This window comes from Crotalus tigris, unplaced genomic scaffold (genome assembly GCF_016545835.1).
Source record: "Crotalus tigris isolate CLP2741 ecotype Arizona unplaced genomic scaffold, ASM1654583v1 scf7180000024363.772921, whole genome shotgun sequence".
NCBI lineage: Eukaryota > Metazoa > Chordata > Lepidosauria > Squamata > Viperidae > Crotalus > Crotalus tigris.
The window spans coordinates 571,252-596,143 of NW_024100531.1; the positions used below are offsets into that span (position 1 = coordinate 571,252).

At 43.4% G+C, this 24,892-nt stretch overlaps 1 protein-coding gene across 1 annotated transcript in view; it reads right to left on the reverse strand.

Moving 5' to 3' along the window:
• The window catches only part of LOC120301006 (teneurin-4-like), a 612,847-nt gene that overhangs the window by 568,179 nt on the left and 19,776 nt on the right, over positions 1 to 24,892 (reverse strand). The gene's annotated exons all lie outside the window — the stretch shown is intronic.

Below are 24,892 nucleotides of genomic sequence, written 5' to 3' on the forward strand. Positions count from 1 at the left end.
GGTGTCGCTTGTCGCAAAAGGGGATCACGTGATTTCCCCGGGGACACTGCGACCGTCATAAATATGAGTCAGTTGCCAAGGGTTGAAATTTTGATCACCTGACCACAGGGATGCTGCAAAAGGCCGTAAGGGTGAAAAATGGTCATCCGTGCCCCAGTTCGGTGGGATGGTTGCTAAATGAATTGCCAGGGACTATGATGATAATGATGATGATAATGATAAAGTCGGAAGGGACCTTGGAGGTCATCTAGCCCAACCCCATGCTCAGGCAGGAAAAAAAGCATGTCAGAGTTAAAATACCAGAATGGTTCATAGCTAAACAAAATTAATACTCATTTGTTCCTGTGTTGCCTTCACTGTCTGATATATGATGCAGAGTGTATAAATATTACTCAATTTTGCAGTCTCTGTGTTTATTCACCACATTTAATAGCAGGAGAGAACTTATTCTAATTGGGTAATCCTCGGCTTATGACCACAACTTTAAGCCAGACATTGTTAAGTGCATTTTGCCCCATTTGATGGCCTTCCTTGACACATTTTATAATAATAATAATAAAGTTGGAAGGGATCTTGGAGGTCATCTAGCCCAACCCCCTGCTCAGGCAGGAAACCTTATCCCATTTCAGACAAATGGCTGTCCAGTCTCTTCTTAAAAACGTCCAGTGTTGGAGCGTTCACCGCTTCTGGAGGCAGGCTGTTCCACTGGTTAATTGTTCTCACTGTCAGGAAATTTCTCCTTAGTTCTAGGTTGCTTCTCTCTTTGGTTAGTTACCATCCGTTGCTTCTTGTCCTGCCTTCAGGCTGTGCAGAGTTGGAAGGGACCTTGGAGGTCTTCTAGTCCAACACCCTGCCCAGGCAAGACACCCTCAGAGAAAGGATAGAGAAGACCCTCAGCAGGAGACCCTTGAAAAAGGGAAAATTAAAAGAAGAGGGCTCTGCCCCTGGGAGGAGGGAGGACGCAGGACAGAAGGAAAACCTGGGGACTGCTCCAAGTGAATTTGAGAGGCCCTCTCTGAGCTGGGTCGTTTCCTTGCAGACGTTTCATGACCCAACTAGGGAACATCATCAGTGCTAGAAGGGAATGGGGTTTGGGGAGGGGGAGGGGGAGAGGGAGAGGGAGGGGGGAGGAGGAGGACTGTGGGGTCCTTGGTGCTCTCGGAGCTGGGTCGTTTCCTGGCAGATGTTTCATGACCCAACTAGGAAACATCATCAGTGTTAGAAGGGAGTGTGGAAAGAGAGGAGGAGAAGGAGAAGAGGAGAAGAAGAAGAAGAAGAAGAAGAAGAAGAAGAAGAAGAAAGAAGGAGGAGGAGGAGGAGGAGGAGGAGGAGGAGGAGGAGGAGGAGGAGGAGGAGGAGGAGGAGGAGGAGGAGGAGGAGGAGAAGAAGAAGAAGAAGAAGAAGAAGAAGAAGAAGATGATCATCTGTGGGGTCTTTGGTGCTCTCTGAGTTTGGTTGTTTTCCTGCAGATATTTCATGACCCAACTAGGAAACATCATCAGTGTTAGAAGGGAGTGTGGAAAGAGAGGAGGAGGAGGAGGAGGAGGAGGAGGAGGAGGAGGAGGAGGAGGAGGAGGAGGAGGAGGAGGAGGAGGAGGAGAAGAAGTAGAAGAAGAAGAAGAAGAAGAAGAAGAAGAAGAAGAAGAAGAAGAAGAAGAAGAAGAAGAAGAAGAAGAAGAAGAAGAAGAAGAAGAAGATGATCTGTGTGATCCTTGGTGCTCTCTCAGCTGGGTTGTTTTCTTGCAGACGTTTCATGACCCAACTAGGTAACATCATCAGTAGCAGAAGGGAGTGGGGTTTGCTGTACGTTACCTAGATAGGCAATAAAACGTCTGCAAGAAAACCACCAAGAGAGACCAAGGACCCCAGTCCTCCTCCTCCTCCACCACCTCTTCCTCCTCCTCCTCCTCCTCCTCACCTCCACCTTTTCCTCCTCTCTGCAGTCCCCAGTCCCTTCTAGCACTGATGATGCTACCTAGTTGGGTTATGAAATGTCTGCAAGAAAACCACTCAGCTCAGAGAGCATCCAGGACCCCTCGTGTCAACCCTGAGCTGCAAATATTCTCCTTTATTGGTAGAAACGGAATTTTGAAGAGGTGGGTTGCTTGGATGAGTTTTTCCACACGTTGGAAAAAATTCACATTCCACATTTATTCTGGAAGGACGCAGAGGGTTGATCTGGGTTGATCTCGTTCCGGAAGAGGCTTTCCCAGTTGAATGTGAGAAATGGATGCCTCTTCCAGCAGAGATGGCTGCCACCTGCTGCTTCTAGGAGTAAACATTTCCACACTTCCACTCCTCTCCTTAGGGACTACACAGGTAGTCCTCGACTTACGACCACAACTGAGCCCAAAATTTCCATTGCTAAGCGAGACATTTGCTGAGTGAGATTTGCCCCATTTTACGACCTTTCTTGACACCGTTGTTAAGTGAATCACTGCAGTTGTTAAGTGAGTAACACGGTTGTTAGATTGAGTCTGGCTTCTCCATGAACTTCGTCAGAAGATCCCGAAAGAGGATCACGTGACCACCCGAGACACATGCGACCGTCATAAATACGAGTCAGTTGCCAAGGGTCTGAATTTTGATCACATGACCACGGCGATGCTGCAACGGTCGTAAGTGCGAAAAACGGTCATCAGTCACTTTTTCCAGTGCTGTTGTAACTTCGGATGGTCACTAAATGAACTGTTGTTAAGTTCAGAACTCCCTGTAGTTTTGGACACATCTGTACACTTCTTATTCTTCAGAGTTTCGGGTTTTTTAAAGCTTCCCACACAGTGATTTCCTGGTGGTCTCCTCTCCCAGGTTTAACTAAGGGTGACGCTGCTTAGCCCTGGGATGCTAGTTGTGGCCGTGTCTCCTTTTTTGCTGAGGTGTGTTTGCCAATATGGTTTTGCACTCCCACGCAGTGACGCTCGCTGGCTTCAAAATGGATGGACACCACTGGGGGATCGATGCTTTGCCTCTGGTTAGGGTGAGTGCCAGGCACACTCCAAAGGGGCGGGGCTTTAATCTGCCAATCATGCCTACTCTTTGAAAACTACAGGTAGTTCTGGACTTACGATTGCAATTGAGCCCAAAATATCTGTTGATAAGCGAGATAGTTGTTAAGTGAATTTTGCCATAATAATAATAATAATAATAATAATAATAATAATATAAAGTTAAAATTGAGAAGACGGCAACAGATAGTAAGTGCCGCCTATGCAAAAAAGCTGAAGAAACAGTGGACCACTTGGTAAGCTGTTGCAAGAAGATTGCACAGACTGATTACAAGCAGCAGCATGACAAAGTAGCAACAATGGTGCATTGGAAGATCTGCAAGAAATATCATTTGTCTGGAAGCAAAAACTGGTGGGATCATAAAATAGAGAAAGTCATAGAAAATTAAACTGCTCTGGGACTTCAGAATTCAAACAGACAAGCACCTGCAACATAACACCCCGGACTTAACAATTGTCGATAAGAAAGACAAAATAGTCTGGATAGTGGACATGGCAGTGCCTGGAGACAGCAGAATAGACGAGAAAGAACTGGAGAAGATAACAAACTACAAAGACCTACAAATAGAAATAGAAAGACTGTGGCAAAAACAAGCAAGGGTAGTACCAATAGTGATAGGCTCCTTAGGTGCAATCCCAAAACAACTGGAGCACCACTTGAACACCATTGGCATTGACAAATTCTCTATTAGTCAATTGCAAAAGGCGGCCTTGCTAGGAACTGCTTCCATCCTGCGACGATACCTGTAATACCATCAAACATCCACATCTGCCTATCCCAGGTCCTTGGTAAGGACTCGATAGGTAGACAAAATGCCAAATCCAGTCTGAACATCTGGCTGACTGTGCGATGATCGATAATACTAATAATAATGATAAAGTTGGAAGGGACCTTGGAGGTCATCTAGTCCAACCCCCTGCTCAGGCAGGAAACCTATACCATTTCAGACAAATGGCTATCCAGTCTCTTCTTAAAAACTTCCAGTGGGGGAGCATTCACTGCTTCTGGAGGCAGGTTTCCCTTGAATTATATTATATTATAGCCCTTGAATCTCCTTGTGGTCTCCCATCCAAAATGAGCTTGATGAGACCCAATTAACGAAGTTTTAAGAGGCACTGATCTATTTATTTTTTTTAAAAAAATCAGCTTTTGAGAAGTGAATAACCAGCAGTGGTGCATTTCAGACAAAAACAACAGAAACTCCCAGATCTTCAACTCGGAAGCGAACCGAGAACTATTTCCGTATAAACAGCTCAGAAGCAAAAGACCATTATATCCAATGTCTTAAGAATTGCTTAATGGCCAGCGTTGCTAATCAGGGCTGGCTAGGGGAATGGCGTGTCTTTCTCATTGACGAAAGTGGTTTAAATGGATTAATCTGAGCAATTAAATCTATTAAAGTTTGCGGGCCTGCTTAAATCAAAAACTGAGGGGAAAAAACAAAGGAGAAAACAAAGGCGGGAACGAAAGGAATGGAAGCAAAGCTTTAGGCAAGTATTTTGTAACAGCGGCCCATTCTTCACATTTTTGCAAAGGACCTGTTGTGCAGCGAGTCCTCGATTCACAACCATCCGTTTAATGACCGTTCAAAATTAGAGCGGCCCTGAAAAAGCGACTTACGACCGATCCTCAGGCTTAGGACCACCCCAGCTCCCCTTGTGTTCATTTAACGACCAGATCAAAAGGGTTGCAAAAATTGGGTACGACTCCCTTAATTAGCTTGGCAATGGAAATTCTGGTCCCAATGGAGTCGTCCATCAAGGACTGCTTGTCATTGTTTTGACACAAGATGCGTGACAAATAAATTTCACAAATAAATCAATACACAAACAAACAAATAAGTAATAAAAGCTGTGAAGCTGGAGTTGCCAGCCAATCTGTAAAGGAGTGAATTTGTGATGTTGGGGGGGGGTGTAAGGGGCTGCTTGGGTAGATAAGGGGGTTTGGGGAGACCTTTTTTTCAATATTTGTCTCAATCAATCAATCAATCAATCAGAATAGAGCTGGAAGGGACCTTGGAGGTCTTCTAATCCAGCCCTCGGTTCAAGCAGGAGATCCAATAACATTTCAGACAAATGGTTGTCCAATCTTTTCTTAAAAACCTCCAGTGATGAAGCATCCACAACGTCTGGAGGCAAGCTCTTCCACTGGTTGATTGTCCTCACTGTTAGGAAGTTTCTCCTTAATTCCAGGTTGCTTCTCTCCTTGATTAGTTTCCATCCGTTGTTTCTTGTCCTACCTTCAGATGCTTTGGAAGATAGATTGAACCCCTCTTCTTTGTGGCAGCCCCTCAAATACTGGAATACTGCTATCATGTCACCCCTGGACCTTCTTTTCTCCAGACTAGCCATACCCAAATAAATTGTGCAGCTATTCTTCATATGTTTTAGTCTCCAGGCCTTTAATCATCTTATTTGCTCTTCTTTGCACTTTTTCCAAAGACTCAACATCTTTTTTGTAACGTGGTGACCAAAACTGGATGCAGCATGCTGGATGTAGCCTTACTAAGACCTTATAAAGTGGTAATAATACTTCACGTGATTTTGATTCTATGTCTCTGTTTATAACACTCTATCAATTATGCTAAGAAGGACAAGGCAGACGTTCGGCTGGATGGCCATCTCTTGAAAATATTTTCGTTGTCTTGGTTATTTCCTCTGAAGTGCCTTTCATGTCACGAGTTCATAGTAAAAGTCGCTGATTTATTTTTGCCTTACATATACACAATTTTTTTTTACAGAATCTTTTGCAGGCCTGGTCGTGCTCAGTATGGCATTGAAGTCAACATGCATGCAGCCTAATTGCAAGATAAGATTTGGGAGGCAAAAAATTCCTAGAAACCTAATGTTTTTTTCCTCCTTTTTCAATATGCCTCGCAAGCAGAAAGCAGTCTTTTAAAAGCTTGCATAGGCAACTTTTGCAAGTGAGCCCATCCACAATCCTTTTCTATGGTTGATTGACCGCGTGCTATCAAGTCATTTTCGACTCTTAGCTAACACATAGGTAGATTTTCTCCATTTTTATAAGCAAACTTAAAATATCCAGGGAAGTCATTTGACATAACCAGAAAAAAAAATGTTCTAAAAATTCAGGCAGAGGGAAATAAAATAAAATAGTGAAGCTGAAGAAATGAAATAATGAAATTAAAAAGTGATAAAAAAATAACATAACATAACACAGCGCAGTGCTAGGCTGCATTAACAGAGGGATAGAATCAAGATCACATGAAGTGTTAATACCGCTTTACAAAGCCTTGGTAAGGCCACACTTGGAATACTGCATCCAGTTTTAGTCACCACGATGTAAAAAAGATGTTGAGACTCTAGAAAGAGTACAGAGAAGAGCAACAAAGATGATCAGGGTACTGATTCTCCTGTTTCAGCGGGGGACTGGACTAGAAGACCTCCAAGGTCCCTTCCAGCTCCTATTCTATTCTATTCTATTCTATTCTATTCTATTCTGTTCTGTTCTGTTCTGTTCTGTTCCGTTCCGTTCCGTTCCGTTCCGTTCCGTTCCATTCCACTACACTACACTACACTACACTCTACACTAAACTACACTACGCTACACTACACTACTCTATTCCTACTCTACTCTACTCTACTTTACTCTACTCTACTCCATTCCATTCCATTCCACTCCACTCCACTCCGCACTACACTACACTACACTACTCTATTCCTACTCTATTCTATTCTATTCTATTCTATTCTATTCTATTCTATTCTATTCTATTCTACTCTACTCTGTTCAGTTCCGTTCCATTCCGTTCCGTTCCATTCCATTCCATTCCATTCCATTCCATTCCATTCCATTCTATTCTATTCTATTCTATTCTATTCTATTCTATTCTATTCTATTCTATTCTATTCTATTAATTCCAAGCAGAAAACAACACCCTAATCAAGGAGTTACTAAGGAAGAAAACTACATTTTCCACTCATATTGACAGGGCAAGCCACTGTATACAAGCAGGGTTATATTGCCTTCAGAAGTTATGATTGCTTCAACACTGGAAGTTTTCAAGAAGCGATTGGACAACCATTTTGTCTGCAGTGGTATATGGTTATCAGCCTGAGTATGGGGTTGGACTAGAAGACCTCTAGGGTCCCTTCCAACTCTGTTATTCTTTTATTCTTTCCAGTGCTGCTGCCACCACCAGGAAAACTGCACAAACCAGGAGTGTTGCTCAGCTCAAAGGCAAATTCTGCGAAGAGTAGAAGTAGCCGTGATAGTTTATAGGTGTAATGAACAATCCTGTGAATGAATTGGAGCAGGGCGGCTAAATTTTCCATCTGTCTCCTGTCCGGGAGACAGAGTACATTTTGATCTCATTAAAATGTATATGCGTGTATCCACACACCTCTAAAGAATCCAATTTATTTTAGTATTATGCAATTATTGAATGGAAATGAAGATTTATGTGTATGCACAGAGGGATGAATTTTATCTACGCATGGAATATGCATATGATTGGAATTGCTGCTGGACTCTGACCTTTTGCAGTTTGGAACGCCCGCTTAGGAGAGGAGAGCTTTTGCCCCTGACTGGATAAAAGTTTTAGAGAGGCAGTCCTCAATTTATGACCACAACGGAGCCCCAAATTGATGTTGCTAAGTGAGACATTTGTTAAGTGAGTTTTGCCCCTTTGTCCTGACTTTTCTTGCCACCGTTGTTAAGGGAATCCCTGAAGTTTTTAAGTTAGTAACACAGTTGTTAAAGGAGTCTGGTTCTCCCTCGTTGACTTTGCTTGTCAGTAGGTCCCAAAAGGAGATCACGTGACCCCGGGACACTGCGACCGTCATAAATATGAGTCACTTGCCAAGTATCCAAATTTTGACCATGGGACCATGGGAATGCTGCAGTGGTCATTAAGGGAGAACAACAGTCATAAATCACTTTTTTCAGTGCCGTTCTAACTTTGAACGGTCACTAAGCAAACTGTTTTAAGTTGAGGACTGCCTGCATCATTGTATTTATAATTGCTGTGAAGAGTATGGGAACTCCCGCTTTCTCCCTTTTCTATTTTTCGTTAATCTTTTTTTCTTTTCTTACACTTTTTGTGTCCTCTTTCTGTTTTCTCTTTTCTTCTTTACTTCGTATTAGTTTGTATTCAACTTTTAATCTTTAAAAAAAATTATATTATTTAAAAGAAACCCTCCACATTCTCAAAGCCTTCCGTAATTCCAGCCTGCTCCCTCTATCCTGCACTTTCTCCAAGAGAACAGATGCATGCTAAATATGAACCAGTTGCCACACATCTGCAGGTTGATCATGTGACCATGGAGATGTTGCAAAGGTCGAAAGTGTGAAAAATGTAGAATAGAAAAGTAGAATAGAATAGAGTAGAATAGAATAGAATAGAATAGAATAGAAATGTAGAATAGAATAAAAATGTAGAATAGAATAGAATAGAATAGAATAGAAATGTAGAATAGAGTAGAGTAGAGTAGAGTAGAGTAGAGTATAGAATAGAGTAGAATAGAAATGTAGAATAGAATAAAATGTAGAATAGAATAGAATAGAAATGTAGAATAGAGTAGAGTAGAGTAGAATAGAATAGAATAGAAATGTAGAATAGAATAAAAATGTAGAATAGAATAGAATAGAATAGAAATGTAGAGTAGAGTAGAGTAGAGTAGAGTAGAGTAGAATGGAATAGAAAAGAATAGAATAGAATAGAAATGTAGAATAGAGTAGAGTAGAGTAGAGTAGAATAGAGTAGAATAGAATAGAATAGAATAGAATAGAATAGAAATGTAGAATAGAATAAAAATGTAGAATAGAATAGAATAGAATAGAATAGAAATGTAGAATAGAGTAGAGTAGAGTAGAATAGAATAGAATAGAATAGAATAGAATAGAAATGTAGAATAGAATAAAAATGTAGAATAGAATAGAATAGAATAGAAATGTAGAATAGAGTAGAGTAGAGTAGAGTAGAGTAGAGTAGAATAGAATAGAATAGAATAGAATAGAATAGAATAGAATAGAATAGAATAGAAGCTGGAAGGGACCTTGGAGGTCTCCTAGCCCAGCCCCCTGCTCAAGCAGGAGAATCTATACCATGTCAGGCAAGTGACTGTCTAGTCTCTTCTTAAAAATCTCCAGTGATGGAGCACCCATGATTTCTGGAGGCCAGCTGTTCCACTGGTTAATTGTCCTCATTGTTAGGAAGTTTCTCCATAATTCCAGGTTGCTTCTCTCCTTGATTAATTTCCATCCATTGTTTCTTGTCTTGCCTTCTGGTGCTTTGGAAAACAAGTTGATCCTCTTTGCTTTGTAGCAGCATCTCAAATACTGGAATACTGCTATCTTGTCCCCCCCCCCCTAGTCCTTCTTTTCTCTAGATTGGCCATACCCAATTCCTGCAACCGTTCTTCATATGTTTTAGTCTCCAGGCCTTTCATCATCTTAATTGCTCTTCTTTGCCCTTTTCCCAAAGTCTCAACATCTTTTTTGTACTGTGGTGACCAAAACTGGATGCAAGTATTCCAAGTGCGGCCTTAGTAAAAAAGATGTTGAGACTCTAGAAAGAAGGCAGAGATGAGCAACAAAGATGATTGGGGACGGGAGGCTAAAACATAGAAGGAACGGTTCCTGGAATTGGGTAGGTCTAGTTTAATGAAGAAAAGGACGAGGGGGGATAGGATAGCAGTGTTCTAATATCTCAAGGGCTGCCCCAAGAAGAGGGAGTCAAGCTATTCCCCAAAGCGCCTGAAGGCAGGACAAGAAGCAACAGATGGAAATTAATCAAGGAGAGAAATAACCTACTAAGGAGAAACTTCCTGACAGTTAGAACAATTAACCAGTGGAACAGCCTGCCTCCAGAAGCGTGAATGCTCCAACACTGGAAGTTTTTAAGAAGAGACTGGACAGCCATCTGTCCGAAATGGTATAGGGTTTCGTGCTTGAGCAGGGGGTTGGACTAGATGACCTCCAAGGTGCCTTCCAACTTGATGATGATGATGATGATGCTGTGTTAATACTTTTCATGTTTTTGATTCTATGCCTCTGTTGATACAACCAAGGATTTATGTATCGGTCCTAAATCACTTTTGTCATTGCTGTTGTAACTTTGAAAGTTCACTAAATGAAATGTTCTAAATTGAGGACTATCTCGCAACTCCCCTTCCATGTATGATTCCTGAGATGCAAAAATAGATCTGGGCAAGGGAGAGATTTGGGCAGAGGTAGATAAGGGATGGGGTGGGGGGGAATGAAACTCCAAGCAATTATTTCCATTCATTGCATCCAAACATCCCTTCAGAAAACCAGATTTTACTTTCAGAAAGATACACCAGCTTGATGCAGTATTGCAGGCTACGTCTGCTGACTCCTGGCTGCCAGCGGTTTGGCAGTTCAAGTCTCACTGGCTCAAGGCGGACTCAATCTTCCTTCCTTCCGAGAGGTTGGTAAAACGAGGAGCCAAATTGTTGGGGCTGACTCTCTAAACTGCTTAGAGAGGGCTATAAAGTACTGTGAAGAGGTATAGAAGTTTAAGTATGAAAGGAAGGAAGGAAGGAAGGAAGGAAGGAAGGAAGGAAAGAAAGAAGGGAGGAAGGGAGGGAGGGAGGGAGGGAAGGAGGGAGGGAGGGAGAGGGAGGGAGGGAAGGAGCGAGGGAAATTTGGGGCAAACATGCTGATTCTGTAAACCTCTCAGAGAGGGCTGTAAAGCACTGCAAAGTGGTATAGAAGTGTAAGTGCTAAAGGAAGGAAGGAAGGGAGGGAGTGAGGGAGTGAAGTGGTATAGAAGTCTAAGTGCTATTGCCATTGCTATCACCTGACTATTTAGCCCCTGAAGAGAAGCTGCAATATCCCCCTGTTTTCCATCCCACATGGACTGCACTCTCGGCAAAAGCAGTGCTGATGATCAATAAATATTAGTCTAATAAAGAAGGCCACACGGCTGAAGGCAGAGGGTCTGCAAGAGAAAGGATCACCGAAATGACAAGATTTCAATGCTCCTGAGCGGTCAGCATTGATGCTGTCAAAGATGACCTTAGCGTTTCTGGCAAGCACACCAGAAAGTCAAAAGTAAGAGACAGTAGCAAGAAAATAAAATATTTGTAGCTCAGGGTTCAACTGTGGGGTCCGTAGTGCTTTCTGAGCTTGGTTTATTTATTTATTTATGAGACTTATATACCGCTTTTAAGTGCAAGCACTCTCTAAGCGGTGTACACCAGTAAGCAATGTATGTATATATTTACATTGCCCCCAACAATCTGGGTCCTCATTTTACCTACCTCGGAAGGATGGAAGGCTGAGTCAACCTTGAGCCGGTGAGATTTGAACCGCTGACCTGCTGAACACAGTCAGCTAAAGTGGCCTGCAGTACTGCACTCTAACTGCTGCGCCACCTCGGCTCATTGGTTGTTTTCTTGCAGACGTTTCATGACCCAACTAGGTAACGACATCAGTGCTAGAAGGGAGTGGGGTTTGTGGAGGAGGAGGAGGAGGAGGAGGAGGAGGAGGAGGAGGAGGAGGAGGAGGAGGAGAAGGAAGACTGTGGAATCCTTGGTGCTCTCTGAGCTTGCTTGTTTTCTTGCAGACGTTTCATTACCCAAACTAGGTAACATCATCAGGGCAAGTGAAGATAATGTTATCTAATTTGGGTAATGAAACGTTTGCAAGAAAACAACCAAGCTCAGACATTGCCTAGAACCCTTCATGGGAGACAGTGTCTCCTCCAGTACATACATACATACATCTCTAAATAAATGAAGAATTTATTTAAGAATTCAGCCAACTTTTCTTTCTGGGAAAGTTTTTCAAGTGAAATCTCTTGTGACTTTGGGGTCTTTTTTTTTTTTTAGAGAGAGAAGGAGAAACAAGGGATGTTGAGAGGAGAATTATACAATCACAGGGCTGGAAGGGACCTTGGAGGTCTTCTAGTCCAGTGGTTCTCAACCTTTTTAATGCCGCGACCCCCAACCGGTCATAGGTCGAGGACTACTCAACCGGTCGTAAGTCGAGGACTACTCAACTGTCGCAGCACCGTTTGCAGAATGGGACTTTTGGCGGGCTCAGCAGGGCAGAGACAGCCTGGACAATTCCTATTGGCTTTTGAAAGCCAATAGAATTAGACTCTATTCAAGAGAGTCTATTCTATTGGCTTTCAAAAGCCAATAGAATAAAAGGGAGTAGCACAGCTAAGGAAAAGGGGGAAAAAATGGCGGACTGCGTTGTTTGGCAACCCCCGTGAAATGGTCGTTCGACCCCAAATGGGGTCCCGACCCACAGGTTGAGAACCACTGTTCTAGTCCAACCCTCTGCCCAACCATCCTTGGCAAATGGTTGTTCAATCTGTTCTTGGAAACATAAGTTTAGGAGGCAAGCTGTTCCTTGTTTTTCCTTGTTTTTCTCCCACTCCACCCAAAAAAGGCACTGTGTGTGAATCCAAATGTTGAAAGCCGAGAAGGAAGGATAAACGTGGTTGTCTTTTTTTCTTTCTCCCTCTCATTTTAAGCTGCAAACAGCAGATTTTTTTTTTGAGGTAGAATGCCAAAGGGGTATATAGCACACGGCCATTCCTTTAATATTGGGTTTATTCAAAGGGAACTAACGTTTGCACTGATGTTATTGATCCTGGACCATGTCTTTAAAAACACTAAAGAATCTCCCCTCCGGGCGTAGGATGGATGTGGGAGGAGACAATAGGGCCCTTTATAAAACAGACACTCACATTAGACAAATGATAGAAAGGAATATTGCTAGCTCAGGGTTGAACTGTGGGGTCCTGGGTGCTCTCTGACCTGGCTGGTTTTCTTACAGACGTTTCATGACCCAACTGGGTAATATTGTCAGTGATAGAAGGGAGTGGGGTTTGTGGAAGAGGAGGAGGAGGAGGAGGAGAGAGGGGAGGGGAGAGGAGAATGAGGACTGTGGGATTCTTAGTGCTCTCTGAGCTTGGTTGTTTTCTTAGAGCAGTGGTTCTCAACCTGTGCGTCAGGACCCCATTTGGGGTCGAACAACCATTTCACGGGGGTCGCCAAACAACGCAGTCCGCCATTTTTTCCCCTTTTCCTTAGCTGCGCTACTCCCTTTTATTCTATTGGCTTTTGAAAGCCAATAGAATAGACTCTCTTGAATAGAGTCTAATTCTATTGGCTTTCAAAAGCCAATAGGAATTGTCCAGGCAGTCTCTGCCCTGCTGAGCCCACCAAAAGTCCCATTCTGCAAACGGTGCTGCACCAGTTGAGTAGTCCTCGACTTACGACCGGTTGAGTAGTCCTCGACTTACGACCGGTTGGGGGTCACGGCATTAAAAAGGTTGAGAACCATTGTCTTAGACATTTCATTACCCAACTAAGGATGGATGGATGGAACAGAGGGAGGGAAAGAAGAAAGGGAGGGAGAGAGCGCGGGAGGGAAGGAGGGAAGGGAAGGGAAGAAAGAGGGAGAGGAAGTAAGGGGAGGAAAGAAAGAGGGAGGGAGGGAGGATGGAAGCAAGGAAGAGAAAAAAAGAGGGAGGGAGGAAAGAAGGAAAGAAGGGAGGAAGGGAGGGAGGGAGGGAGGGAAGGATGGAGGGAGGGAGGGAAGAAAGAAAGAGGGAGGAAGGAAGGAAGGAAGGGAAAGAAAGAGAGGGAAGGAGGAAAGAAGGAAGGAAGGAAAGGAAAACAGGGAGGGAGGGAGGCAAGGAAAGAAAGAGAAAGGAAGGAAGGAAGGAAGGAAGGAAGGAAGGAAGGAAGGAAGGAAGGAAAGAAGGAAGGAAGGAAGGATGATCTATTTGGAAAATTGGACTAGAGTCAGCTTAATGGGAAACTATTTTAGTAGCAAAAATCTTTCCCTTCAGTTCCCAACAGATTGTGGCAAACAGCAGCTGAGGGAGTTGGAATATTTCCCTAAAACTTCAGACATAAATGGCATTTACTATTTTTTTTTATCATTTGGCACATTACCATGTCCGATGCATGCTTCATCAGCCATTAATCAGTAATGTAGCACCAACACAGATAAGCATTACCTGGCCTTGCACATTTTACCCAAAAGCTGCAAATTGTGACGACAGAACGAATTTATACCAGGGGGGTGGTCTCCAAACTCGGCAACTTTAAGACTTGGTGGACTTCAACTCCCAGAATTCCCTTGCCACCATACAAAGTCCATGTGGAATGGCTGGCTGGGAAATTCTGGAAGTTGAAATCCAAAAGGCTTAAAGTTTATTTATTTATTTATGAGACTTATATACCGCTTTAAGTGCAAGCACTCTCTAAGCGTTGTACACCAGTAAGCAATGTATATATATATTTACATTGCCCCCAACAATCTGGGTCCTCATTTTACCTACCCCAGAAGGATGGAAGGCTGAGTCAACCTTGAGCCGGTGAGATTTGAACCGCTGACCTGCTGAACACAGTCAGCTAAAGTGGCCTGCAGTACTGCACTCTAACTGCTAAGTTGCTGAGTTTGGAGACCCCTGATTTAGATTAATGGACGAACAACACAAAATAATTTCCAGCCTAACCATTTTGAACAAGGATTTTCAAATCCCTAAACCCCTTGCTTTTCATCCTCCATGTTTGTATAACAATTCAGGTAGTCCTCAATTTACAGCCATTTTTTTCCTGACACGGAAAAAGTGACTTATGACCCTTTTTCACACTTACGACCGTTGCAGCATCCCCATGCGTCACACGATCAAAATTCGGCCGCTTGGCAACTGACTCATATTTATGACGGTCGCAGTGTCCCAGGATCATGTAAATAACCCCCGTTTGCAACCTTCCGACAAGCAAAGTCAATGGGGAAGCCAGATTCACTTAACAACCGTGTTATTAACTTAACTGCAGTGATTTACTTAACAACAGTGGCATGAAAGGTCATAAAAAGGGCCAAAACTCACTTAACAACCGTCTCGCTTAGCAACATAAATTTTGGGCACAATGGTGGTCGTAAGTTAAGGACTATCTGTATCCTTTTCTCCAATCTCAAATAATGCCATTACCACGCTCCACCCCAGAAACCATGGTTTGTCTGTCTGTCAGTCCCAAATGGGATGTTCGACTCACAAATTGCTCCGTTATCCCCAGGATACTCAAAGATACTTTTTTTTAAAGGGGGCAACTGGACTTTCTTGTTTTTTTTCTTTGAAAACATTTCGTTTCTCATCCCAAGAAGCTTCTTCAGCTCTGACTGGATGGTGGGGAGATGGAAGGATCATCCAGTCTGAGCATCCGGTCAGAGCTGAAGAAGCTTCTTGGACAGTGGTTCTCAACCTGTGGGTCGGGACCCCATTTGGGGTCGAACGACCATTTCATGGGGGTCGCCAAACAATGCAGTCCGCCATTCCCCCCCCTTTCCTTAGCTGTGCTACTCCCTTTTATTCTATTGGCTTTTGAAAGCCAATAGAATAGACTCTCTTGAATAAAGTCTAATTCCATTGGCTTTCAAATGTCCAGGCTGTCTGCCCTGCTGAGCCCGCCAAAAGTCTCATTCTGACCAGTTGGGTAGTCCTCGACTTACGACCTGTTGGGGGTCACGGCATTAAAAAGGTTGAGAACCACTGTTCTTGGATAAGAAGCGAAACGTCTTTAAAGGAGAAACAAGAAAGTCCAGTTGCATCCATGAAAAAGCATCTTTGGGGCCACTATGATCTGGGTGACTGAGAATCTCCGTAGATATCCCCAGGATACATCCTAATTACCACCTGGGGTCATTACCATCAATTTAAGAATTAATAATAATAATAATAATAATAAAGTTGGAAGGAACCTTGAAGGTCATCTAGTCCAACCCCCTGCTTGGGCAGGAAACCCTACACCATTTCGGGCAAATGGCTGTCCAGTCTCTTCCTTAAAAACTTCCAGTGTTGGAGCATTTACTGCTTCTGGAGGCAGGCTGTTCCACTGATTAATTGTTCTCACTGTCAGGAAGTTTCTCCTTAGTTCTAGGTTGCTTCTCTCCTTGATTAGTTTCCATCCATTGCTTCTTGTCCTGCCTTCAGGTGCTTTGGAGAATAGCTTGATTCCCTCTTTTTTGGGGCAGCCCCTGAGATATTGGAAGACTGCTATCATGTCCCCCCTCATCCTTCTCTTCGTTAAACTAGACATACCCAATTCTAGCAACCGTTCCTTATATGCTTTAGCCTCCAGTCCCCTAATCATCTTTGTTGCTCTTCTCTGTACTCTTTCTAGAGTCTCAACATCTTTTTTACATCGTGGTGACCAAAATTGGATGGACTAAAAATTACTGGACTAAAGGTGAGCGACAGGATGGGGGGGGGGGAGAGGCAGGAATGAGAACAGCCATCGGATCATCATATTCTTCCTTTCATCAAGGAAAACACACAGCATCTGCTGCGGTCAAAGGTGCTGATGCTGAACAGCAAAGATGATTAGATAAAGTGGCCTGAGCAAGCAGTGCCACGCCAGGTGACAGAATGCCAGAGAGCAGCATTTGAGAATGCAAAGCAAATACTATATGCCAGTGATGGCGAACTTTTTAGAAACTGAGTGCCCAAACTGCAACCCAAAACCCCACTTATTTATCGCTGGGTGCCGGGTGGGTGTGGCGTACTGGATGGGCGTGGCTGTGGTGGTCATGGCAGATTGGGTGGGTGTGGCCAAGGTGGGCATGGTGACCTCAATGTTGCTCGTAGGGAGGGACGCCTGTGGGGGTGGGCAGGGTTGGGAGAGATCCAGGGGGTCTCTGGCAGGTGGGGCAGGAGGCAGGAGGCTTGTCCTGCGGGGTGAGACAAGGCAGGGCGGGGATGCCATTGCCATGGGGCAAGGCAAGGGCTGGGGCAGCTGCTGCCTGATACCATCAGCCCCCCCCCACAGATGCCAGCGAGCATATGGGGGCCAATGGTGTCCGTCAGCAGCCACAGCCTGCCAGCCCCTCGACCGGCGCACTCTGGGACTCCACAGCCCGCCGCCAGCAGTTCAAAGAAGCCGCCTCTGAGCTGGATGGCCAGCCGACAGCTGAGGAGGCGATGCAGTGGGTCGTTCCCAGGAAAAGGAGAGCATGTGAGGCCAGGAGGGACGGGATGGGGGAGGGGAGGCAACCAACCCTGTCGGGATGCATCCGGCCGTGTGGGACCTCAGTAAGTTAGCAGGCATCTGGTTGAAGAAGGACAGTTGCCTTCTCCGGGGCATGGCGCGCATGCCCACAGAGAGGGCTCTGAGTGCTGCCTCTGGCACGCATGCCATAGGTTCGCCACCACTGCTATTGTTGTGATTCCGTGCCAGCCTGTGCTGCAACAGCTGAATCTGAGGAATCTGAGGAGGAGGTGGAGGAGGCATTTGAAGGGCCATCAGGGGCAGAGGGAGGCTCTGATGAATTACAGGACTCATGGTTGGATGCAGAGCCTGGGACCTCCAGTTGTGTTCCTGATGAAGCTCAGCTGTGTGAGGAGAATGAGTCAGACTCAGAGGACTCACACCTGATGGACATGCTAATGGATGCTTGCACATGTCATCAATTAGCGAGAGTAAATCAGCAGCAATCAATATGGCAACTCCAGGGTAAAAGGAGAAGGCACTGAGAGGCAACACCTTGGGACTGCTGTAAAAAAAGAGGAGGTGTGGGTGGTGCTGGTTGCTGAAGGCAACCGCTTGCAAAGTACTTTTTTGGAATCCTGGTCTGTTCATCTTACTTGTGACTACTCTTCTGTTTGCATCGTGTTTCCTGTGGACTATTTCCTTCATTTGGATTGAGTTTTGCTGTTTGTGTTTTGGACTAAAAGGGGTTTGTTTTGTTTTAAAGTCTCCAGCCTATTTTATCAACAGGGGTTTGGTCCTTGTGCCTTTAACAAGGACGGCTATAGGCTGGGATAGAACAGCTACATGCATATTATCTCCCGAAGCCCCCAGTTGTCTCTCACAAATCCAATACTATTAGAATCGGCCTTTCTATGGTTTATTTATTTTATTTTATTTTTTGCAAACTTGGTCTCCAAATTATATTTTGAAGGGTTCTGGAACAAAGGGAAATTGTTTAGTCTAACTTACGAGTGTCAAACTTGCGACGTCACGTGATGTGTTGCGACAGGTCACGACTTTTTCCACATTGCTGGCAATGGGGTGGGCGCGGTTTTGACGTGAAACATCCGGCCCGCGGGCCGGCAGTTTGACGCCCCTGGTCTAACTGTTGCTTTCTTGCTCTTTGTATTCAGCTTTTGCACCAGACAAATGTCATACAAATGTGGGAAATGTGTACCTAGATGGGATGTACTAAAGGAGGGAATAAGGGAATGTACAGGATTGATTGATTGATGTCTTCCTTATGATGTAATGGCTCTCTTGTCTGATTTTCATTGGCTAACCAAGTTTATAAAGCAATTCTACCAATTTTCTAATGCGTGGCACTTCTGGATGTAACTCTGCCAGCGTTCCAGATTGTCAGCCATCCAGCTGCTTAATTTGATCAAATAAAGTGCTGCTTGATCACGAAGTCTCTGCTTGGGTTATCCGATTAGATTGATATGGTATCTCAAGTTTAAGTAAGGGACTGGGACACTTACATTTCCTTTACAAAGAATTTCCATTTTTTAAAAAAATTATTTCCTCTCCGGACCAAACCTTAAACTGCCAAAATGAGGCCACTCTATTTAATTTCCATTTTACTCTTTGGCATAGAAAAAAATTAAAAAAACCAATCAGTGAAACTATAGGTAGTCCTTGTTTAGCGATGGCCTCGTTTAGTGACGATCTGCAGGCACGATTGTATGGAAAAGCACTTTGCAAGCAGTCCTCACTTTTATGACCTTGACAAGTGGTTAGAATGTGGTATTGCAGGTTAGTTCTGCCCACTGCCAGCAGTTCAATCCTGACCAGCTCAAGGTTGACTCAGCCTTGCATCCTTCCGAGGTCGGTAAAATGAGGACCCAGATTGCTGGGGGGCAAATATGCTGACTCTATAAACTGCTTAGAGAGGGCTGTAAAGCACTATGGAGTATATATAAGTCTACATGTTATAAAGCAAAGGAAAACTGAAGAAAGTTGATAAGCATAGTTATGGTTTCATTTAACAACCACTTCATTTGATGGTTAAGTAACTAGGTCCAATAGAGTCACTAAATGATTATCTGTGATTCAGGTCAGTTGCTAAATCTTAGAATCTTACATAGTAGGATTTTTTTATATCTATTTAAACACTTTGCATAGCTACCCATCTCAACAGGTGACATTGGGTAGTGAACAATATTTAGAATTTCATAGAACCACAAAATCAGTTAAGCTGATATTTACAGAGAGTCCTCGACTTACGACCATGATTGGCCCCCAAATTTTTATTGCTAAGCAAGACAGTGAGTTTTGCCTCATTTCTTTCCACAGTTGTTAAATGAATCGTTGCAGTTGTTAAGATAGGAACATGGTTGTTGAATCTGGCTTCCCCCATTGACTTCTGGTTATCAGAAGGTCGGAAAAAGGGATCAAGTGACCTCCTGGGACACTGCAACCGTCATAAATATGAGTCAGTTGCGAAATATCTGAATTCTGATCGCATAACCATGAGGATGCTGCAACAGTCATAAATGTGGGAAACAGTCATAGGTGACTTTTTTCAATGCGGTTGTAACTTCAAACTGTCACTAAATAAATGGTGGTTTGTTGGTCTAGGCCTGGGGTAGGCAATCTTGGCTCTTTTATGACTTGTGGACTTCAACTCCCAGAATTCCTGAGCCAGCCATGCTGAGGGGAAAGGGAGAGGTTTCCAAGCTGAGCCATGCTGGCTCAGGAATTCTGGGAGTTGAAGTCCATGAGTCATAAAAGAGCCAAGGTTGCCTACCCCTGGTGTAGGGGGTATGATTCTCGCTTAGGGTGCAAGAGATCCCAGGTTCAAATTTTGGACGAGCCCTCTTTTTGTGGAACAGAAAGCTGTGAATGCTCCAACATTGAAAGTTTTTAAGAAGAGACTGGATAGCCATGTGTCTGAAATGGTATAAGGTTTCCTGCTTGAGCAGGGGGTTGGACTAGATGACCTCCAAGGTCCCTTCCAACTTTATTATTATTATTATTATTATTATTATTATTATTATTATTATTATTATTATTGGATCATCGCACAGTCAGCCAGATGTTCAGACTGGATTTGGCATTTTGTCTACCTATCGAGTCCTTACCCAGGACCTGGGATAGGCAGATGTGGATGTTTGATGGTATTACAGGTATTGTTGCATTACTATTATTATTATTATTATTATTATTATTATTATTATTATTATTATTATATCATTGCAAGTTGAGGACTACACCTATAAGTGACTAAGAGCAAGTCTAGGGTAGAAAAAACAGAGATAGTGATTGGCCAGTAAGTTTACTATTCTTTTAAACCAGACATGTCAAACACAAGGCCAAGGGGCCGGATGTGGCCCGCAAAGTGGTTTCATGTGGCCCGCGAAGCCATCCCAGAAACAGTGAGGGAACGGCCCCCGCTGCCTTGGCTCTGGCCCAGGCCGGCCGGGAGTCAATGTACAATTTTGTGGTGGCCATCTATGCTGAAACGCATTCAGTGTTAGCTCCACAAGGCCATGCGGAAACAGCAAGGAACCAGCCCCTGCTGCATTGGTCCTGCCCCCTGGGTGCATGCTGGGGAGGTGTCCCCCTTTGTGAGGAATGAAGAAATGGACCATTGCCTGGAAGTGGCCAGCAAATGGCCTTCGCCTACTTCACATATCTGGCTTCATGGGCTCTGCCCTGGTCCCACCCCTTTCTGCCAGAGACCCTCAGATTTGTCTCATTCCTGCCCAGGCCCCCACCGGCATCCTTGACGCAGATAATGTAGAGCTGGCCACGCCCACCCAGTAGGCCACACCCACTCCATCCACACTCACCCAGTAGGCTGCACCCACCCTGTCCCCCCCCCCGAGGGCAACCGCAATGCTGATGCGGCCCTCAATGAACTTGAGTTTGACACCCCTGTTTTAAACAGTGCACGAGTTGTAAAATAATGTTGTTACATGTTGGGGTGTGCTTTATGTTTTTTAAGTAGGTTACCAAATGTAACGTCTACACTGTTGTCTGTGTGTTGTAATGTGTTGCTAAGACGTTGAGCTTTCAGATTGTCAAATATAATTATGTTGTTGTGTCCATTGAGCTTGTCAGGCAGAATGTTAAATGTAAAAACTACCCACTGTGCGAACATAAGAGCTGGGATGAAGCCAATAACCGGAGAATTTTATTTATGCAATTGTGTTGTGCAAGGGCTGTTGTCAAAGTGAATTAATTTGCTGTTGCTTTTTTGCTTAGGCTTTTTTTTTTATGACAGCTTCCATGGTTTGCTAATGGAATTTTAATTCTAATTTATCAGTGCATTAATATATCTCCTTAAAATATAATTTTATATCCTACGCAAGGTAGTTCATAACAAACAAAAGGTTTTATTTATGTCTGTATTTAAAAATAACCCCCTTGGTGAATGTTTCTGCCGGTGAGGGGGTAGAAAGCATCTGGAGTGGACGGCCATCTCAGTTACTTTTGTGGCACTAAGCTAAAAAACATTTTTAATAGTTCCCTATAATGGAACACCTGAATTGTTCTGACGTTTGTTCTGATGGAACTCTAATGTTCAGAACATGCTGAGAATCAAGGAATTACTAGCTCAGACAAACAAACTAACAGGAAACAACAGCCTAACTGAGGAACTATCAAAAGCATTCCTTCTCACACTGACAGGGCAAGCAATTAGTATGGAAACAGAGAGTAAACCCCACTCCCTTCTAACACTGATGATGTTACCTAGTTGGGTCATGGAATGTCTGCAAGAAAACAACCCAGCTCAGAGAGCACCAAAGACCCCACAGTCCTCCTCCTCCTCCATTCCCTTCTAGCATTGATGATGTTACCTAGTTGGGTCATGAAATGTCTACAAGAAAGCATCCAAGCTCAGAAAGCACCATGGACCCCCACAGTTGTCCTCTCCCCCCCCTCCTCCCCATACTTCCCACTCCTTTCTAGCACTGATGATGTTCTCTAGTTGGGTCATGAAACATCTGCAAGAAAACAACCAAGTTCAGAGAGCACCAAAGACCCCCACAGTCCTCCTCCTCCTCCCAAACTCCACTCCCTACTAGCACTGATGATATTACCTAGCTGGGTCATGAAACGTCTGCAAGAAAACAACCAAGCTCAGAGAGCACCAAAGACCACCCACAGTCCTCCTCCTCCTCCTCCTCCTCCTCCTCCTCCTCCTCCTCCTCCTCCTCCCCCCCTCCTCCCAAACTCCACTCCCTACTAGCACTGATGACGTTACCTAGTTTGGGTAAACCCTGGTTTGCATGCAACAAAATGTCATTTTAATGTATGCCAATTAGTGTACATTCCAAGTGACAATAAAGTTACTATTCTATTAATAAAATGTCTGCAAGAAAACAACCCAGCTCAGAGAGCACCAAGAACAGCACACAGTAAGAAAATCTTTGAAGCTCTAGGAAGATTCTTCTCCTTTATTCAGTAAACAAGAGTTAAAACACAAGCAGGTGACTGTAGCTCTGAGTGAGCTCTAAAATTCTAGACTTGGCATTCTAGGAAGGCAAAATCAAAATATATCCCTAAACTCCTGGAAATAACAATGACCTTCCGCATTGCCACTACAGTATCTCCAGCAAGAGTGTTTACAGGTGTATTCCATTTAGTTAAAGTTACTGCCAAGTTGGCAAGAACAGGATATTACCTTGAATCTCTGCCATTGTGATGCTCCCAGAAGAGGGCAATTTTTGCATTATACCCTTATCAAGTTCAGTGCCCCCTTTATCCCTTACAATGCTACTTCTCTGAATAGAGTACTTAAGTGGGTTAGCATGTTGCATGAATCCAACCATTCTTATTTAATATACTATACAAATCCAGCCAATTGTGGCTTATTCCACAATGCATGGTTAAGTTGCTTTGTGCATTACAAAATCTCTTGTTATTTTCCCCCGCATTGTATTCCAGAGCTTCCATATAGGGAGGAAGATAGAAGAGAATAAATCAATCAGCTTGCCTCATTCATGTCAGGTATGAACAATGAGTTGAGATTTCTGTTGTTAGAACTACTGGGAAAACATGTAACTGGCTTGATCTGAGATATCTACAGACATGATGGAATCTCCTTAATTGCATAACACATGGATGGACAGATTTAACCAACTGGGAAATTGTGAATATCCTAGATCAGGGTGGGGCAATTAATTTTGCCAAGGGATGGTATGAGAAATTGAGAGTGTTGTGGAGGGCCGCTGTATATATAATTAATTTTTACAGTAACAATCTTGGTGCCTAGTAAACAACGTGTTATCTGGGTTCACATATCTAACAATAATGAATAGTAAATAATTTCTATAATTCCATAGTTAACATGTTAGATATGTGGGAAGAAAAGTCTTCATCATGGTTCAGTCCAAGCCAGGGATAAACAACATGGCGACTGCTTTAGAAAGAAGGTTGCAGTTTATTGAAGAGGAGAGCTAGAAAGAAGGATGGTTCTGGCAGGAAAGAGGAAAAAAAGGCTGAGCACATGTAGGGAGTGGTTTTTATACCCTCTTGAGCCTTTTGTTTGGAAAGATTTGTTTGTATTTGCATGTATTCTGAGCTGAGTCTGGGTTTGCCCTTTGGCATCTGTGGGTTAATCCTATTATGTCCTGTCTTAGAGTTTGGGTGGGGTATGTAGATTTTAGGTGTCTTTGTCTTCCTAAGCTTCTAGCTCCAACTTTCCTGAATGGATTATTACATCTGCATTTCTACAGAGCTGGTTTCTGCTTGGGGAAGGGAGACTTGGGGCTATTAAGAAAACTGGGCATGCTTTTCCGCCTCTTCAAGCTCCTTTGAGGAAATATATTTTCCTGCCCTTTTAATATTTCCTTTGAAGGGATTTTATTGTGCTTATGATTTTAGTATGTTTAAGTTTGACATTAGCGTTTATTGTATATATAGTAACTGTTAAGTCCTCTCAGTAATGGCGAATGATGAAGACACATCTTGCAAGGAACAACTCTTTATTTCGGTTTCAACCAAAACTCCAACAACGAGCAAAGGCACGCAGGCCTCCTTTTATACGCCCAGATCCCCGGACACAATGGCAACACAAACAGGCGCTTTTCGTGCTTCGCACATGCGCGCAAGGCCGGCGCCACTCAGTCTGGTCCCGGGCAGCTTCTGCAAGCCCCGGGACCATTGCAACGTCCCGAGCCTGCATTTGCATGCTCAGGACACAACAGTAACCATTTTATATTGAGACTTATAGTGTTATCATGTAATCATTGTTTTGTTATTTTGTAATCATTATTTTGTAGTTAATTGCTTGATCAGATACTTTATATACATACATACATACATACATACATACATACATACATACATACATATATATAGGAAAAGTAAAGGCTTCATGCTTTAGGTATAGGTGATTGCTTATATGAAATGAGCACAGTAAGGGCAGTGGGAAAAGGAGTTACGGACGGAGCCTGGGTTGCTGTGTATGAATCATCATCTAAGAATTGTTTTTTTGTGCCATCTTATGCCTGGTACCAAGACCTGATCTCTTTGTTCTGAAAAGGTATAAAAGGTGGGAGGCATCTTTTCTGGTTGTTGCCTTCATCTCTCTACCAGCCACGAAGAGAGATGGGGTCACCCAACTCTGTTTTGATCAAAATAAAAGTTGTTTGCTTGCTGAAACCTCGGCTCAGGAGTTTCTTTGGCTCTTTTAAATCCCTGAGTAACGCTGGGGCAATTGTGAGGCTAAGTGGAAAACCTTACATATGAAATTATAGAAATGAGTTACTATTAATTATTGTTAGATATGTGAACCCAGACAACAGTTCCTTGACCCTCACTTCTTCCAATAAAGTTCTCATTTTACCAACATTAAGCAAATACAGTTCTTGGTACCATAGATACATACAAAATTAAATATAGGCGTTTCTGTAGTGTTTATACAAATAACAATAATATCAGTATACAGTGGT